Raw genomic sequence first — 20396 nt, forward strand, 5'->3', positions numbered from 1 at the left:
CTCTTCATGGCCAATATTAAGTAATATAACGAAGAACAAGTAAGAGGGCAATGGATATTAAGGTGACTTTGGGCTAGTACCAAGTGATAAACAAAGAACAGGCAAGAAGGCGATAAAAGCTAAATGGCTTCGAGCCAGTGAGGACAAGAGAGTTAGAGAGGATAAGGAGAGAGAAGATATTATTGCACTTAAGTAGAAAGGTTGGAGCTCTGCCTTTACAGGGTGTTAGCGACTCCCTTTTTATAGAGAAGGGAGTCCCAACTTCGTACAAGATATGTTGTGTGATAAAAATAAATAGGATGGGACAACCGGCTAGCTTTGCGATATATGCATGGGCTGATGTTGAGCCGCTTGAATAGACCTGATCGACCCCGGGTGCATTCCTCGGGAGATTTCGGCTTTCGTCGGGGCTTTAGTTGACACCATCCTAGGCAGGGTACCGGCCGATCTTGAGGGAAGTGACTGGCTCGAGATCCCGGGCTTCCGGGATCACCCTTCGAGGTATTCAGTCGAGGAGAAATCGGCCTCCCAGATTTCACCGTGCACAGAAGTAAAGAACCGCCACCACGTGGCTTTCTCTAAACTTTCCTAAATAGTGCTACATCCGATGACTATTGACCCAAAATATTTTGTTGTTCTTGTTCTTCAAGTCCAAGGCGCCAAAAGGTTTCACACCAACAATTTAAAAAGGACCACTCCACTTTGACTTGAGCTTCTCGAGAAACATTCTCAACCTTGAGTTGAACAATAACACTAGATCTCCGACCTTGAACTCTTTGTTCCAAATATACTTGTCATGAAGATATTTTATCTTTTCTTTGTACAAGGATGAACTCTCATATGCATGGTACTGAAACTCATCCAATTCATTCAGGTATGCAACCTACAAGGTAGCGGCGCATCCCAATCAAGATTCAATATCTTCAAGGCCCACATTGCCTTGTGATCTAGTTCCACCAGAAGATGACACACTTTTCCAAATAACAATCGGTATCGAGACATTCTGTTAGGTGTTTTGTAAGTCATCATATATGCCCATAGAGAACATCAAGCTTCTTAGACCAATCCATCTGATTTTTAGTAACCGTCTTGGACAAAATACTCTTTATCTCCCGATTGGAGACTTCTACTTGACCACTATCTTGTGGGTGATAGGGAGTTGTCACTTTGTAAGTTACACCATACTTGCCAAGTAAAGTGTAGAAAGCCTTGTTGCAGAAATGTGACCCTCCATCACTTATGATTGCACGCAGAGTACCAAATCTTGTAAAAATATTCCTCTTCAAGAAAATCACCACACTTCTAGTCTCATTATTGGGTAAGGCAACAACCTCAACCCATTTAGACACATAATCCATTGTGACCAAAATGTGGGTGTTTCCACAAGAACTTACGAACAAGCCCATAAAGTCGATACCCCAAACATCAAAAATATCAATCTCCAAGATAGTTGAAAGGGGCATCTCATGTTTCTTTGAAATTCCACCGGCCCGTTGCCATTCGTCACATCTTTTCACCAACTCATTCGCATCTTTGTAGAGAGTGGGCCAATAAAAACCACAACTTAGGATTTTTCCGCGTTATCGCTCCACCATGATGGCCACCATATGGCTAAGAATGAAAATCCTCAAGAATGTTACTTTGTTCATCCTCCCGCACACACCTCCAAATCACCCCACCCATGCAAATCTTGAAAAGGTATGGTTCATCCGAATAATAGTCTTGACAATCCCTCTTGAGCTTCTTTCTTTTGTTTGAAGAGAACTCATACGAATGATACCACTCACAAGAAAATTTGCCAAATCCGCGAACCACGGTACCTCTTTCATTAAAAGTTCCACAAGTTTCTCATCGAGGAAATAGTCATTGATTTCAAAGTCATCATGTACCCTCCCCTCCTCCTCCAAACAAGACAAGTGGTCCGCCACATGATTTTCACTTACCTTCTCATCTTGGATGCCACTAAACTCTTGCAACAAAAGCACCCATCTCATCAACCGAACTTTAGATTCCTTTTTGCTCATAAGATAGAGAAGTGCTGCATGATCCATGTGGAGAATAGCTTTGGTACGATCAAGTACAAGCGTAAATTCTCAATAGCAAACATAATAGCAAGAATCTATTTCTGCATAACGGTATAATTGACTTGGGTACTATTCATAGTCTTACTAGCATAGTAAACCAGATGAAAAACTTTGTTGATGTGTTTCCCTAAAACATCCCCAACCACTACATCACTTGCATCACACATGAGCTCAAACGGAAAACTCCCAATTGGATATGTAATGATAGGAGCAGTTATCAACTTGAGCTTCAAATGTTCAAAATCTCTCATACAATCATTGAAATGAAACTTGGCATCCTTCTCAAGGAGCTTACACAATGGGTGCACCACTTTATAAAATATTTGATAAATCGCCTATAGAAACCCACATGTCCCGAGAAACTTCTCACATCCTTCACCGGGGGGGGGGGTCGAAACTTATAAATAGCTTCAATCTTCGTCCACTTCAATACCATTATTTGAAATCTTACGGCCAAGGACAATGCCTTCCTCAACCATGAAATGACATTTCTCCCAATTGAGTACCAAATTTGTTTCCTCACATCTAGCCAACACTTTGTCCAAATTAGCAATACACTCATCAAAAGAATCTCCAACCATAAAAAAGTCATCCATGAAGACTTCAAGGTAGTCTTCCACCATGTCCGTGAAGATAGCCACCGTACACCGTTGAAAAGTCATCGGTGTATTGCATAAATCGAAAGGCATACGTTTGAAAGCAAAAGTACCATATGGACATGTAAAAGTAGTTTCCTCTTGATCTTCCGCAGCAATAAGAATTTGGTTATAATTTGAGTACCCATCAAGAAAATAATAAAAAGCACGGCCGGCCAACCTATCAAGTATTTGATCCATGAAAGTAAGAGGAAAGTGATCCTTTCTTGTGACTTTGTTGAGCTTATGATAATCCATACAAACTCTCCAACCAGTGACAGTTCGTGTAGGAATCAACTCATTCTTATCATTGGTAACAACAATTATGGCCCCGTTCTTTGGGACACATTGAACCGAAGAAGTCCATGAACTATCAAAAATGGGGTAGACAACCCCGACACCCAACCAGTTGATAATCTTCTTTTCTACCACCTTTTGTATAGCGTCATTGAGTCTTATTTGATTCTTAATGGACAGCTTGGCACCATTCTCCAAATTGATCTTATGCATGCAAAATGCTGGGCTTATACCCCAAATATCTGCTAAAGTCCACTCAATAGCTTTCTTCCTCTTTTGCAGTACCGCTAATGCGGAATCAATCCTGCACGTTAGTCAAACAAGAGTAAAGAGCAACCGGTAAAGTGGAATAAAGGCGAAGAAATTCATACCGAAGGTGAGGTGGCAATGGTATTAAATCCAAAGTAGGAGGCTCCTTAATAGAAGGCTTTGTAGGAGGAGTTTTCCATTCTTAAGATCCAAAGATAACTACCGATTTTCAAAGTTGTAAGGCCCCATTCCTTACAAAGAGTTCACGTATTCCATGATACCATCCATCTCATCAATCAATAAAGTTGAGCAAGGCAGCTTCCAACATATCACCAATATTAATTGTAGCACTAGTGTCATCAATAATGTCATCGGTTATCGAGTCCACAAAAGAACACACTTAATTGTTATTTGGTTGACGCATAGACTTGCACACATGGAATACCACTTGCTCATCACCAACTCGGAAAGTGAGTTCTCTAGCTTCCATATCACAAAGGGCCTTACCCATTGAAAGGAAAGGCCTCCCAAGAATTATAGACTCTTTATAGTCAACTTCATAATCTAGAATCACAAAGTCCGCCGAAAGGAAAAACTTATCAACTCGGACCAAGACATCCTCAATCACTCCAATGTCCTCTTCATGGTACGATCAGCTATTTGCAACTTCATAGATGTAGGTCTTGGCTTCCTAATCTCCAAAAGTTTGAACACCGAGTAGGGTATCAAATTGATAATCATCCCAAGATCACGAAGAGATTTGACAAAATTGGCACTTCCAATAGTACAAGGAACTGTGAAAGCACTAGGATCCTCCAACTTAGGAGCCATGTAAGGAACAATTACACTCACTTGGTAAGTGACCTTGATAGCTTCAAAATTCATCGACCTTTTCATGGTCACAAGATCTTTTATAAACTTGGCATAACCAGGTATTTATTCTAAAGCTTCTACCAATGGAACATTGATGGAGAGACCTTTCATTATTTGAATAACTTCTTGAATTGATTTTCACCATTTTTCTCAGCAAGTCTTTGAGGGTAAGGAGGTGGAGGCTTTGGAAAGGGTTTCTTAGCCTTTTGTACTACTGGTTCTGGTATGTCAATAATGTGTTCCCTAAACGGGTTCACCTCTTCTTGGGTCTCCTCCAAACTATCATCAATATCAATCTAAATCTCAACATGTACTTGAATATTATTACGTGGGATTTCCTCCTCTTGGATCACTTGGTCATCATCCACCAGTTGCTTCCATTTGAGGTGGGAGCATTCCCGCCTCTTCCACTTCTTGTGATAATCGTCATGGCATGCCCCGTGTTATTACCACCTTTTGAGTTTACTACCTTATTACTTGGTAGTACATCCTTAGGACTAGTATTAAGAGCATGAGAGATTTTTCCCATTTGAACTTCAAGATTACAGATTGACGTCGTATAAGAGGCAAGTTGGGCATTTGAATCTGAATTCTTCTCTATCATTTGCTTGAAAATGTTCTAAATAAGGCCCATTTTATTGTTTGAAGAACATGAACTATGGGAAGGATATGAAGGTGGCTTTCTTGCTTGTTGGTACATTGAGGGGCCTTTGAAAACCCGAACCTCAATTTGCATGATTGTTATTGTTTCCCGTAATTGTTCAAAAATTGTACCTTTTCTTTTCTCTTGATAAGAGTCATCTTGGTTAAAGATACCATCATCTTGTGCATAATTCTCCACTCAAGATTGAAATTGTGGACATTTAGTCCTCCTCTTATTGGTCAAGACATTCACTCCCTCCATAGCATGAACTTGCGTAGGAGCTTGGGTTTGATGAATTGGGCCTTAGCAAGTTTAGTCATAGTTGTGGTCAATTCAGCAATAGATTGCCCATGGCTTTGCAACTCTTTATGAAGATGGATCATGTTGGGATCACCTTGTAGAGCATTAGCTCGGGATTGCCAAGCCGACGAAGTTTGCGCCATTTTATCAAGAATCTTACATACCTCCACATATGGTTTTCTCATAAAATTACCCCCCGTCCAATTGATTGAACACACATTGATTCATGGTATTAATAACACGATAGAAAGTTTGTTGGATCATGTTGTCGGTTATATCATTGTTCGGGCACTCCTTCACCATTGTTCGATATCACTCTTAAATTTCATGCAAAGGTTCTTTGGGCTCTTGCTTGAAAGCTAATATTTCATCCCGTAGAGTAGCCATGTGCCTGTGAGAGAAAAACTTTGAAATAAAGTTCGCCACCAGTTCTTCCCAAGTATGGATAGAATGATCAGGCAAGCATTCCAAGCAATCCAAAGACTTACCCCTTGGTGAGAAGGAAAAGAGCCATAACAGCAAAGCATCTTCTAAAATATTTGTTTGCTTGTTCCCCCAACATGTTTCTACAAAACCTTTCAAATGCTTGTAGGCATTTTGACTTGGTGCCTGGTGAAATAACCTTCCTTGTAGGCATCTTCCAAATGCTTGAGCATCACATTGGCAATTTGAAAGTTTCTCGCTCTAATGCAAGGGGGGACTATGGCACTTGCATAACTTTCATTAGGCAAAATTCGATGTTGCACCGCTTGTGGTTGTAGTGGTGGTGGTGGAGGTGGTAGAGGTGGAGGCACATTATCTTGTTGACCTCGGCCTCAGTGTTGTGGAGCTTGAGGTATTTCATCAAGTTGCACCTCTTCTCCATCTACCTCTCCTAATGGAAAGTTTCCAAGTTCGTTTTTTGCCATTTGGAACCTACAATCATTTCAACAAATTATAATCAAGAAAGTTTAAGAAGATATTTCAAGAAACAAACTCAAGTATACAGCTAACATGTTAAAACTCCCCGGCAACGACACCAAAAATTTGATCACGTCCAATTCACATCCAATTAAAGAGTATGAAACAGTCGCTGTAATTATACATCCCAATACGAGTGGGTTCAAATCCATAGGGAGTTTAGATTGGTGCTACATAAACACTTAAGAAAAGAACTCGAAATAGCTATATTTAACTTCCAAACAATAGTGGGAAATTGTTATCTATATTGACTTCTAAGAGATTGAACTAACTAATAAGAAAATAGTGAGTGTACTATTTTTGGTGTTTTATCAAATAAGGTAAAAGCCTAGGTATGTAAGCTTCACCTAGGTGTAAACCTAATGGTTAAAGTAAATCTATGCTTGTTTGGTAGATCGGTGTGTGTTATGGCTCTCAATGATCAAGTACCGACTCAATACCTCTCGCTCAAAGAGTGACTATGCCCAAATTGGCTTTCTCAAGAGGTTGAAATCTAAACAATTGATATGAATCCAAGTGGAATTATCCCTATCTCTAGTTCAAATGCTTTAATCAAACTAGTCAAAACTTCAACTAGTTCAGTTTCTTGTTAGCCAAGTTTTCCTAGACTAGGTTCCTTTTTTTCAAGTAAGAACTAAGTCAAATAGGCGTAAATCAATGTTTGCAACCATTAGTTCTAGATATAAAGTATAAAAGGGCTAAATAACATACACCCAATCTATAACAAGCATTAATATTAAGTACCCATAATTTTTACACACTAGGGTTGGGTCACAACCCTAGATAAAATCTAGCTACTCATAATCATAGGCATAAGAAATGGAAAAGAAAAAGTAATTGAAGACCTAAAACTAAAATTAAAAGGTAAAATTAATGTGTATTCTCTAATTGTAGTCACAATTTGCCCAAAATGGCTAAGTCTAACTGCTACTAGCTACTACAGTACAAAAGTTACCCTAAAAAGTGTTTCTCATCTATTTATAGTGCTTTGACATTCACTGACAAAAAATTCCTTCGGGAGGTTTTGCGGCTGCATAATTCATCTGCGGTCCACACTTTGATCTGTTGCTCTTGAAGTAGGAGGGATTCTGCAGCCGTGCAATAACTTTTGCGGCCGCACAATTTGGTTGCAAACCGCGCTTCAAGGAAGTTTCAGACTTGATTTTTTGCATCTTCTCTAATCTTTCAAGCTTGTCAATGCGAACAGATTCTATGGCCGCACAATTTGGTGTGCGGACCGCGCTGTTGCTAAAATCCTCTGAAGCTTTAGGGGTTAGTGTGAGGCTGCACTTTACTCTCTTCGGGCCTCATTTGCATTTGCGGTCGGAGAATAAATTCTGCGGACCACACTACTCTTTGCACTTCTCCTCTTTGACTATTTGAGCTGGGACTTCTCCTTCTTGAGTTAGATTTCTTCATTGAGTTTATATCCTCTAGCATGCTTGCAATTCAATATTTTCATTAGATTCAGAACAAAAATCACTACTTTCTCATGGTGGTGAACCTTACTTTGTGACTTTTATTTATGATCATTCTCGCAAACTCTTTGTCTATCGAAAATAGCTTCTCTATCTCTATGAGGTAGGAGTAAGGTCTGTGTATACATTGCCCTCCCCAGACCCCACTTATGAGATCAAACTGGGTTTGTTATTGTTGTTGTTGTCTCGCAAACTCTAATATTTTCTTTGAAGTCCAAGGATAAAGTACTTGATGTATTCAAGAATTTTTGGGCCTTGGTTGAAAGGCAGATAGGGAAGAAATTAAAATGAATCTGCTCATACAATGCTAATGAGTATATTGTTCATTTTGATAATTATTGCAGATCGTATGGTATTTGACATAAGAAAACTGCTCTAAAGACTCCTCAGTTAAATGGTTTAGAAGAAAGGAAGAACATAACTTTAGTTGAGCGGATTGGATGTTTACTTTCAAATGGTAAGCTGATAGACCCCTTTTGAGCGGAAGCACTTAATACTGCTGCTTATGTTATCAATTTGTCTCCTACTGTTGCTTTGGATGATGATGTCCCTGATAGGGTTTAATTTGGTAATAATGTTTCTTATGATCACTTGAGATTCTGCGGGTGTAAGGCCTTTGTGTATGCTCCTAAGGATGAAAGGTCATAGCTGGATGTTAAAACTAAACAATGTATCTTTATTGGTTATGGTCAAGATGAATCCGGCTATCATTTCTATGATCCACTTGAGAAGAAACTTATTAGAAGTCATGGTGTTGTATTCTTTGAAAACCAGATAATTGAAGATTTTGACAAAGATGAGAAGGTTTATTTTTAGAGTAGTGAGAGCTTAGTTGTTATTGATTCAGTTCCTATGACTATTCCACCTGAAGAAAATCTTCAAACTGATGATAACCAAATTGATAATGAAGCTAGTGATTATGTTCAGAATAACCAGCATGTTGTTGTTGATGCTCCAGTGAAAGATGATATAGTTGACCTGCAACCAACTATTGTTGATGTTTCAGAGAATTCTCTCAGAAGATCTACTAGATATAAAATACCTTCATCTCGTTATCCTCCTACTGAGTATGTACTCTTGACTTATAGGGGAGAACCTGAAAGTTTTGAAAAGGCCATGGATAGTGAATAAAAGGAAAAGCGACTTAATGCTATGAAGGATGAGATGAAACTCTTGTATGATAATCATACATTTGATTTGGTTAAGCTACCTAAGGACAAAAAATCTTAGAAAACTGCATACGGCCAAAATCAGGGAAGACCATTTTAAGGCTCCCGTGGCAGTTCAAGCCCGGCCTCGATGGGATCAAAGCACAGTCCAAGGCCTATTCCCGAAGCATTCGCCTCGGCAGGGTACGTCGAAGATTTACCATGATGCACCTTGAGGCAGTATGAAAATCCACGACCATCATGGAAGGGAAGGAAACCCCCGAGGGCACGCGATGAGGACTGACAAAGTCTGCAAGAATAGTACAAATCCGTACTGAGCCCTTTTACAGCTGTATTAGTAGCATTTCTTCGTCATTTATTAGACATGTACTGTGTTGGGATTCACCCCTCCTATATAAAGGGGACCCTTATCATCTTGTAATGGGGATTCAGATTATTACACAACATATTGAATACAATACAACATTCTCTACTCTTTGCTTAAACAATTGTTCTACGCATTTATTGCTTATTCTTTCATTATTCATTCATTAGTTATTTATTGTTCTTCATTTATTGCTCATTATTAACCGCAAAAGGCCATCTTTGAGGCCCTCACTATCATTGATTCTTCACCAATTTCCATTGCTATTAGCCTCGTCTAGACCTCGAGGCCCTGCTCTGAGGCCCAGCCTTGTGACCCTATCCGTTTGCATTTCTTATTTTCTTTACTTACACTTAGCATCTATTGCCTAACGACTAGTGTTAAAATAGATCAGGTATTTTTAGAACCACAAAATCAAATATAATTGTTGTTTCCCTTTTCAAGGTAAACAGTTTGGCACCCACCGTGGGGCTAAGAATAATAGTGATTGTTTTGGTGCTAGTTTTCTAATAACACAAGTTATACTTCACACCTTTTCTTGTCCAAGAATCTCTTATTTCATGTAAAAAATGTCTAACTCAGCAAATGCACGTGAGAACAACAGTATTGGGCTTCAGGGAGAAAACGATGCAGACACTAGTTTACCACCGCAAAATCCACGGGTAGCACCAGTAGATGCCGGTGTACCACCGCGAAACCCAGGGGAGGCACAAGCACAAATCCCCATCTATGTGAGCATGCGGAATGTTGTGCATGTCGATATAAGCTCTCCTACCAACGGAAGTGTGCGTGGCGAGGAAAGAGACGTTAGTCTTCAAGTCATTTTTGAAATGTTGCAAGCACAACAAGTGGCTATTGCTCAACTACAAAGTCACCAAAAAACCCCAAGCACAGTAGCACTGAAAATGGCTCCTCGAGTCGAGCAGGTACCGGAGAGATCGAGCAACAACGGGTCAGCAACATACCCCGCTATTATGAAGATGCTCGAGGATCTCACCAAAAGAATTGAATCAGGAGAAAAGAAGATAGAAGATAACGATCAAAGGGTGGAGACTTATAACTCGAAGGTCGATTAGATCCCGGGTGCCCCCCAATTCTGAAGGGCGTAGATTCAAAGAAGTTCATACAAAAACCATTCCCACCGAGTGCGGCTCCGAAGCCCATGCCAAAGAAATTTAGAATGCCCGACGTCTTAAAATATAATGGGACCATGTAGCCCAATGAGCACATCACCGCTTATACTTGTGCTGTAAAAGGAAATGACTTAAAAGATGACGAGATAGACTCTGTCATGTTGAAGAAATTTGGAGAAATGTTGTCGAAAGGGGCTATGATGTGGTATCATAACCTGCCCCCAAATTCAATAGACTCATTTGCCGTGTTGGCGGATTCTTTTGTAAGGGCACACACTGGTGCCATCAAGGTCGCCACCAGGAAGTCTGATGTCTTCAAAATCAAATAGAGAGAGAACGAGATGCTAAAGAAATTTGTATCTCATTTTCAAATGGAGCGAAGGAAATTACCACCAGTCTTCGATGACTGTACAGTACAGGCCTTCACTCAAGGCTTAAACGATCGAAGCCCAATAGCTTCAAGGCAGTTAAAACAAAATTTGATCGAATATCCCCCCGTGACCTGGGCGGATGTGCGCAACAGGTACTAATCAAAGATCAAGGTCGAAGACGACCAACTAGGGGCCCCCTCGGGCTTAGTATATCCCATCAGGCTCTTTACAAGGGAGAAAAGGTTTACAGAAAGGGAGCCAAGATCAAACAAAGAAAGATACCAGCCGTATGTAGAGGATCGAAGAAACACACCAAGGCGTAACATGCCTCGAGGCGATCAAAGGATAGATCAAGGTCAAAATTCTCGAGGACTCATGAGTAAAGCCGGGTTCAATAAGAACACTGGGTCAGTAGAGACACCCCGGTTATTTGAGTACAACTTCAATGTCCATGTCTCCTGCATTGTATCAGCCATAGGGAAAATCAAAGATGTCAGGTGGCCAAAACTCGTACTATTAGACCCTTCAAAGAGGAACCCTAACTTGATGTGTAATATCACGACACTAATGGTCATAGGACCGAAGACTGCAGGCAGCTTCAAGAAGAGGTAGCCCGACTGATCAGCGAAGGGCACCTTGGAGAATTCCTCAATGACCGGGCTAAAAACCAATTTTCAAAAAGAGAGGCGAACAGAAAAAACAAACCAGAAGAACTACAACACGTCATTCACATGATCGTTGGAGGGGTCGATGCCCCACAGGAACCCGTATTCAAACAGATAAAAATATCCATCACCAGAGAAAGGCGAACTCGGAATTACGTACTAGAGGATGCTCTCAAGTTTAGCGAAGAGGACATCGAGAATGTGTCTGAGCCTCATAATGACACACTGGTAATTTCTATTCTTTTGAATAAAATTCAGATTAAACGTGTGCTCGTGGATCCAGGTAGCTCGGCCAACATAATCAGGTCAAGGGTGGTGGAGCAGCTCAGACTGCTCGAATAGATCATACCCGCCTCCTGAGTCCTCAATGGATTCAACATGGCGAGCGAGACAACAAAAGGGGAAATCATTCTCCGGGTCAACGTAGCCACTACAATCCAAGATACCAAGTTTCATGTCATCGAAGGTGACGTGAGATATAATGCCTTACTTGGAAGACCGTGGATACACAGTATGAGGGAAGTACCCTCGACCCTCCATCAAACGATGAAATTTCCAACCGAGAATGGAGTGAAAGCAGTATACGGGGAGCAACATACAACAAGAGAGATGTTCGTGGTGCAAGACATGACACCGGCATCGACGCCCTCTACATCAAAGAGGCCAAAAGTCAAGTAAAAAATCACCTAGCAACCACAACCTACATTCTTGGCTACATCCAAACGAGTGAGTAAAGGACCGTGCCGCGTCCCCAGAACAAGCAATTAGAATTTATCAAAGCTCAATGCCATCATTAAGGTACAACCCTCTCCCTTTTTTATTTTTGTTTTATACTAACTTATTGCAGGTGTTCGATTGAGAGGAATCAAATCGCCCTCCAGCTCGAAGACCTTGGGTTTTAAAGCATGCGTTGCGCTCTTTTTCCTTAGACGGGATTTTATCCCGAACGGGTTTTACCGGCAAGGTTTTTAACGAGGTAACATTCATATGCTACTTAAGGAGAACTCATCAAGTATTCAAGGCTTCTCTTCGATCTACCTCAAATACTGGGGGGAATCACCCCGGGAGGTCGCCTCTTCAAAGAAGTCAAACTATGCCTAGGAGGACCTCGATAGGAGAATGATGTATTGGGCCAAACGGTCAAATGAATCGTGTCCATGTAGAATAATTGGGACTCCAAAGGCAAAAAACATGAATGCATACATCAAATAATTGAGGAAGCCTCTTTTCTTATCAAAACACTCGAAGAAATTCAATACTTTCATGCAAAATGGCTCAAGGACCAAAAATCCTCGAACACTCGGGGACTGTCATCGACAGTCAACTCGTCGAAGCCATCGAAAACTCGAATTCGTAAGACCTCAATAAGGCAATTTCGAGATTGTAAGAATTAGTGAGGCCGCATCGAATCTGTAAGACCTCAACAAGGAATGCCCAGACTTATAAAACCTCAATGAGGCAATACCGAGCTTATAAGACCTCAACGAGGCGTACTCAAATTTATAAGACCTTAAAAAGGCATAACCCCAATGTGAAGGCCAAGCTATATATTTGAACTTCTAAGACCCCTAAAAAGGCATACCCTTGATATGGACGCCAAGGTCACCATACCCGGGGATTAAAGGCTACGGCCGAACAAAAAGACTACGGTCAAATCAAAAGGCTCCGGGCAAAATAACGCAGCTCGGAGACGTCTGATCGCCGCCATAAAATTAAAGGTCTCCAAATACTTTAAAAAAATCGATTAATCAGGCTACCCCCGGCATAAGGAAAGGAGCTTCGATAATATCAGCTCCGAACAATAAAGGGGCTTCGAAAATAGGCCTCCTATGAAAAGGCTTCGAAAATTAAGCCTTCGAGTGAACCTTCCGAGGCACTCGGCTATCGTCACATATCGACTCATAATCGAGGTTCTCATTTGAGCCATCATAGAGTCAGACGAACATAAAACATGTCAAGGCATAATCAAAACTTCAAAAAGCCTTTAGACAAAATAAGGGAAAACTATAGCCATATCTGAGGTCGCATCGACCCAATCTAAAAAGAGCCTAAGGGCCAATGCGTAAGAGCCTAAGATCCAATGCATAAGAGCCTAAGGGCCAGCCTAGAAAAGCCTAAGGGCCAATGCATAAGAGCATAAGGGCCAATGCATAAGAGCCTAAGGGCCAATATGTTGAAAACCTAAGGGTCAATGAGCCCGAGTCAAAATTTGACTCAAGGAACGAACACCTAACGGTCAACTATCATCTATCACTCATCGAGCATGAACACCTGAGGGTTTTATATCAAAAGTCTGATAGACCGAACTGGTTATTGACAAACATCGAAATTTATTCCAAAAAAGCAAAGGGAAAACAAGAAATGATGAAAAGCAAAAATTCATATATATATATATATGATAAAGTTTCATGAAGACGTATTTACATGGCTCACGCCTGGAGCCTTTACACAAAAAAGGAACAAATGAAAATCTAATCTACACTTGACCAGACGGAGCTCCCTCGGAAGTTATGCCTTCAACGGCCTAGTCCTCGACCCCCGAAACATCCACGCCCCTTCCCCTTCGGGGACTTTACCATCATCTTCATCATCCTCCGATCCGCTTGTCAATTCACTGGATGAACCATCATCGGAAGAAAGCAGAGCTGCCGATTCTTCCTCTAGGGCCTTCGTTCTCTCGATCTCGGCAGACAAATCGATGCCCCCTACATATACATCCTCGAGAGCCTGTTTCCGAGATCTTAATCGAGTATGTTCCAAGGCTCGGGACAGTTTAAGCTCGGCCTCTTCGGACACCTTCCTGGCTCGAGCATTTGTAGCAACAACATCTTTTCGGTATGAAGACATGAGCACAGCGGCTTCGGACTTAGCTGCAGATAGCTCAGCAACTAGTTCAGCATAAATAGCTTTGTACTTAAGGATTTCTCCCCTTGCCCCTTGAAGTTGGCACTCAACCGAGGTCAACTTCTCTCGAAGAGTTTCTTTATCGCAAGACACCTCATCTATGCACTGCTTCAGCCCAAGGTTTTCGGTATCTCTGACTCTAAGCTCCTCCCGTATTAGATCATCTTTTTGCTTGAGATGAAAAAGTCAAATTAAGTTATCAAACGCTCAATTTACTAAAGCACAAAAATAAGCCCACGAAGGTCGTATTACCTGCTCATCGAGATCGGCCCGCTCTCGAGATATCCTCTCCAAATGAGCTCAAAAGTCACCTAGCTCCCCCTCTTTTTGGGCATGAAGGGCCTTAAGTTCGTCCAATTCAGAAACTAGCTTTTTAAATTCATCCTCACAACGAGCCAACTCTGCTTGTGACTTGGACAAGGCTTGGTTGGAGAGCTTTAAGGCCTGAAAACACAGAAGAAGGGAGTCGGAAAAGCAAGAATCGAAACTCAAAATACAGCGGTCAAATCAAGATTACCTGTTGTCGAAGCTTCTCAGCTTCTTCAAAGATCAATGAGGTGTCGATATCATGGCCTTCCTCAACCCCAACAAAATATCCTTCAAACATACTATTCTCTCTGGGGGATGCCCCTACAATGGACGTTTTCATATCTTGGGAATCCAGTATTTATGCAAGAGACAATGATGGGCCCAATAGAGGCTCATCTACGTTGATCACCTCGAATGGGTCGACGGGGGCCCTCTACTTCCTACAAGGGGCTTCATCATTGGTTTCTTCGGGTTTATCAACTAGGTGTCCCTCGGCACCCAATGTGTTTTAGTCGTTGGTTAGCCCGGGGACTTCGTCTAATCCCTCTTTAACAATTCCCTCAGTTCGGGTCAGGACCACCTCGGCGGCCTCAGTTCCAGTAGCCTTCAGCTCAGTAGATTTTGAGCCAGCAACAATTTTCTCCCCCTAAGTACCAGCAGGCAGTCATCACTCTCTTCACCCTCGGCACAAAGACTTCCGGCCACCTCCCGAGTTGAGGCCACTAAATCGGCCTCGGGCTTTTGAACTTTAGCCTTTTTTGGCTTCGGGGACCCGTCCGATGATTTCTTCTTTTTTTTCTCCTTAGTAGGCTTCGGGATATCTGCTTCCCCAGGCGGGGGTTCCCTCATCAAAACAGCCTCTCCAAGGCCTGCATAGGCATAAAGGATGAGAGTACTAGCGAGAGATATCTTCTCTAAAGAGCTCAAGTATGAACAAAGATAAAAATTCACCATGATTTTTGGCCTCCCAATGGGTCTTAGCGAGATCGCGCCACACCCGCTTAGCATATGGGCAGATCGAATCAAGTCGCCAGACCAGCTTGGGAGATCGTTTACAGCACCGAGGTACCACTTGATATTTGTATCATCAAAGAAAGTTAATTCAAAGTCAAGAAAAGGTATCCGATCAGCGGAACATGTTTACTTAAAATTTATATTCCATTTCTCGGGGAATGACATTCTCTTAGCAGGGATTAGCTCCGAGGTCCTGACTCAAATAAAGCGGCTCATCCACCCTCGCTCCTTGTGTTCATCGATGATAGCAAAAAAGGCCTTCGGGGATCGATGTTTTAGCTTAATCGTGCCACCTCGATAAAGTTGGGGGCTATACAGTCTAATTAGATGGTCGAGGGTAAAAGGCATCCTCTCGACCATGTTTGAGAAATACCTAATCATATAAACAATGCGCCAGAATCATAGATAGATTTGTCCAAGTGTCACCTGATATTGGCTGCAGAAATCGAGGATCACTAGATCTATCGATGGTAAAGAGGCTTCTACCGGGCCTAAGGTGAAAGGATATGTGTATACACTGAGGAAACCGGCCTTGTGCTTGGTTATATCTTCTCCTCGTGAAGGAATCTCTACTTGCACTGCCCTCCCCCAACAACAGTCAACCTTTACCTTCTTGATTTCAGTTATTAAACTGATATATCGAGACATGGGTTCGTATCGTCCCGGAACAGAGGAGGGGTTTTCAACCTGGAAAGAAGATGTATCACAAGGCCCGGGAGTACACTCCTCGATACTAGGAGGAACTATCTATTTACCTTTAGTCATTCGAGAAGCTTTTTCCTTTTGAGGAATAGTTTTAAAGGTCTTTGCCATTTCTAAAGCGAAAGATCCAAGAAAATGGAAAATGTCGTTAGAAAAGAAAAAGGAGAGTTCAAGGAAATTGAAAGGGGCTAAATGAAATCTTCGAAGCACTAAGGGAGTAATATCGGCAAAGTTATGAGGTTTTGTCTATTTATAAAGATCGTTTGAACGTGCTGAGGAAGCCAAAAGGCCAATCGTTGGCCGCCTACAATTAATGATTTTGAGAATCGTACCAAAGCAACCCTTCAGTCACTTTAACTGCTTATGTCAAGATGTTGGTATCAGAACCAAAGCATCGGGAATCGGATTGTCAGAAATTATTAAGAACAATCTGCGAGTTGGTCTCGAGTAGTCTTCGCTAGGCTATTAAATCCCAAAGGCCACCGGAGTTCGAGCCAAATCTCACTCGGGGACTATTAATAAAGCCTCAGGGCTATCTTCATATCAAGTTCGAGCGAACACTCACTCGATTATTTAGCCCACGGGCTACCCGAGTTCGAGCATGTTCTCACTTGGGGACTATTCATAAAGCCTTAGGGCTATCTATACTTTGAGTTCGAGCAAAAGCTCGCTCGGCTATTAAGCCCAAAGGCTACCCAAGTTCGAGCTAGTTCTCACTCAGGGACCATTTATAAAGCCTCAGGGCTACTTTCTCTCGAGTTGGGGAGAACACTCACTCAATTATTTAGCCCACGGGCTACCCAAGTTCGAGTAGGTTCTCACTCGAGGACTATTCATAAAGTCTCAGGGCTATCTTTGCTTCGAGTTTGAGCAAAAGCTCGCTCGACTATTAAGCCCAAAGGCTACCCGAGTTCGAGCCAGTTCTCGTTTGGGGACTATTTATAAAGCCTCAGGGCTACTTTTTCTCTCGAGTTCGAGCGAATGCTCGCTCAATTACTTAGCCCATGGGCTACCCAAGTTCGATCAGGTTCTCACTCAGTGACTATTTATAAGGCCTTAGGGTTATCTTTATTTTAAGTTTAAACAAATTTTCGCTCAATTACAGGCTGCCTGATTTCGAGCAAACTCTCGCTCGGGGATTATTTGCAAAAGCCTAAGGGCTATCTTTATTTTCACATGATCAAGCAAACGCACACCTAGTTGCGAGATCTAAAAGTTGCTTTAGTTCAAGAAACTTACCACTTGAGGACTATTAGCGAGGCCTAAAAAGGCTAGGCTTTATTTCAAAAATCGAGACCCTGCTCTCACTCAATTCGGGCCCAGAAGTCCTGGCAACCTAAGTTCGCATTAAATCAATCCAAGCTTAGTATAAGGGATAGTAGAGAGCTTCAAGGAATGTCATATTAACCAATTAAAAACCTAAGGGTTTTATTATGACCGGGTCCAGTATTCGGATCGATCGATAAAGTCATACACTTGGATTTCTCATAAATGAAGGCAAAATGGAGTCAACACAAGTTGAAGGAAAATAAAGAAACTCTTATATTAATAAAAGACAACTACAAAGACCCACGAGGGGTCCTTACACAGAAACAAAGAAGCAAAAAACAACAGCTGAAAAGCTTAATCTACTTTTGAGGGTATATCCTCGGGAGCGACATCTTTGAGAACCGTTTCCTCGGGGATCCCATTTCGACCTTCAGAGCATTGTTTTCGAGAACCTCCGAAGAAGAAGCAATAGATAAGGAAAAGGCTATAGCCTATCACAGAGCAAAAGCTTTTAACAAGCAAGGAAAATTATGGCCCGATAAAAAACTTGGTGAGTATGGGTCTCGTCAGCACTACTATTGTGAAGCCACTTCTTGAGACATTGCACCGGTGTGGGATGCAAAGGTTAGTAGATAGCTCCACCTCATTCCATGGAAAGCAAAAAGACTAAAGCGCCACACCAGATTGAAGTTAAGAGAGATGAGCAGTGGTTTACGGTCCACATATCTTCTGATACGGGAAGAATTTGAGGCCTCTCTCTCATTATTTCAGAACAACAACAACAACAACAACAACAACAACAACAACAACAACAACAACAATCTAGTATAATCCCACTCTGTGGAGAAAAGTTTAAAAAAGAGCCATGGCACAACTGACAAAGTTGCTGCCGTATGACCTTACGGTCACGGGTTTAAACCATAGAAATAGGAATTTGGAGGATGATGTAGAGAAGGAAAGGGCTAAAGGCTGTTGAAGAAGGATTGAGTGAAGTCTTGGTTCAAGCAATCCCCCATTTGTAGAGAGACAGTAACGTAACCGACGGTGCAATCAATGCCTTTAGGGAAACGTATCAACGACACAGTCAATGCTTTTGGGGAAACAGATCGGCAGCGTAATCAACGCTTTTGGGAAAATGAACCAGCGATATATTCAATGCTTCTAGGGAGACGAACCGATGGGATTTTTCAGTCACTCTAAACGCTTACATCATGAGCATGAAGTCATCATGAGAGGTTCGAGAAAGTCGGGGTCAAGATCGTTTCTTATCGTTTCACTCTAAGAAATGCGGGGACTATTTGTATACAATCAAAATCAGGGAAGACCATTTTAAGTCTCCTATGGCAGTTCCAGCCCGGCCTCGATAGGATCAAAGCACAGTCCAAGGCCCATCCCCGAAGCATTCGCCTCGGTAGGGTACGTCGAAGATTCAGCATAATGCACCTCGAGGCAGTATGAAAATCGACGACCATCATGGAAGGGCGGGAAACCCTCGAGGGCATGCGATGAGGACTAACAGAGTCTACAAGAATAGTACAAATCCATACTAAGCCATTATACAGCTATATTAGTAGCATTTCTTCGTCATTTATTAGACATGTACTGTGTTGGGATTCACCCCTCCTATATAAAGGGGTCCCTTATCATCTTGTAAGGGGGATTCAGATTATTACACAACATATTGAATACAATACAACATTCTCTACTCTTTGCTTAAACAATGTTCTACGCATTTATTGTTTATTCTTTCATTGTTCATTTATTATTCTTCATTTATTGCTCATTATTAACCGTAAAAGGCCATCTTTGAAGCCTTCACTATCATTGATTCTTCACCAATTGTCCATTGTTATTATCCTCGTCTAGACCTCGAGGCCCTGCTCCAGCCAGCTCAAGGCCCGGCCTTGTGACCCTATTCATTTGCATTTTTTATTTTCTTTACTTACACTTAGCATCTATTGCCTAAAAACTAGTGTTAAAGTAGATCACGTATTTTTATAACCACAAAATTAAATATAATTTTAGTTACCATTTTTCAAGGTAAACAAAAACCAAGTGGATTTTCAAGGTGAAGTATAAAGATGGTAATCCAGTTCAATGGTACAAGGCTAGATTAATTGTCAAGGGATTTAAGCAGAAAAAAGGAGTTGATTTTGATCAGATATTCTCTCCAGTTATAAAGATGTTATCCATATGTGTATTTCTAGGTTTAGATGCAAGTTTAGATTTAGAATTTGAGCAAATGGATTTAAAAGTGCTTTACTCCATGATGATTTAGATGAAGAAATTTTATGGAGAAGCCAAAAGGCTTTGAAGTCAAGGGAAAGAGAATTATCTTTGCAAGCTGAAGAAGAGCTTCTATGGTTTGAAACAAGCTCCTAGGAACTGGTACATAAAGTTATTTTATGAGTTAGCAGGGCATCAAGAAGACTTCAGACTATTGTGTTTTGGTGCAAAAATTCTTTGATGATGACTTTATTATCTTATTGCTTTATGTTGATGACATATTCGTTGTTGGTCATAATGCTTGCAGGATTCAAAAGTTGAAGCAAGATTCTAACATGTCTTTTGCTATGAAACGTAGGGCTAGCGAAGAAGATTCTTGGCATATAGATTATCCGTGATAGAGAGGTCAAGAATTTGTCGTTATCACAAGACAAGTACATTTAGAACGTATGTCGCATTTCAACATGGATAAAGCTAAGGTTTTTAGTACACATTTAGTTATACACTTCAAATTTAGCATGAAGCAAAATCCTTCTAGTGATGATGAGAAGGAAGATATGGAGAAAGTTCCTTATGCTTCAGCTGTTGACAGTTTGATATATGAACTGATTTGTATGATACCAAATATTGCTCACATTGTTGGTTGTATGCGGCAAAATCAGAGGACTTGATTTCTTTCTGACAAGTCACTTCGGAAGAATGCCTCGAGACCCCGAGGGTAGGAAGCCACGACCGAGTTCCTGACCTCGGG

This window comes from Nicotiana tabacum, chromosome 16 (genome assembly GCF_000715075.1).
Source record: "Nicotiana tabacum cultivar K326 chromosome 16, ASM71507v2, whole genome shotgun sequence".
Classification (NCBI taxonomy): domain Eukaryota; kingdom Viridiplantae; phylum Streptophyta; class Magnoliopsida; order Solanales; family Solanaceae; genus Nicotiana; species Nicotiana tabacum.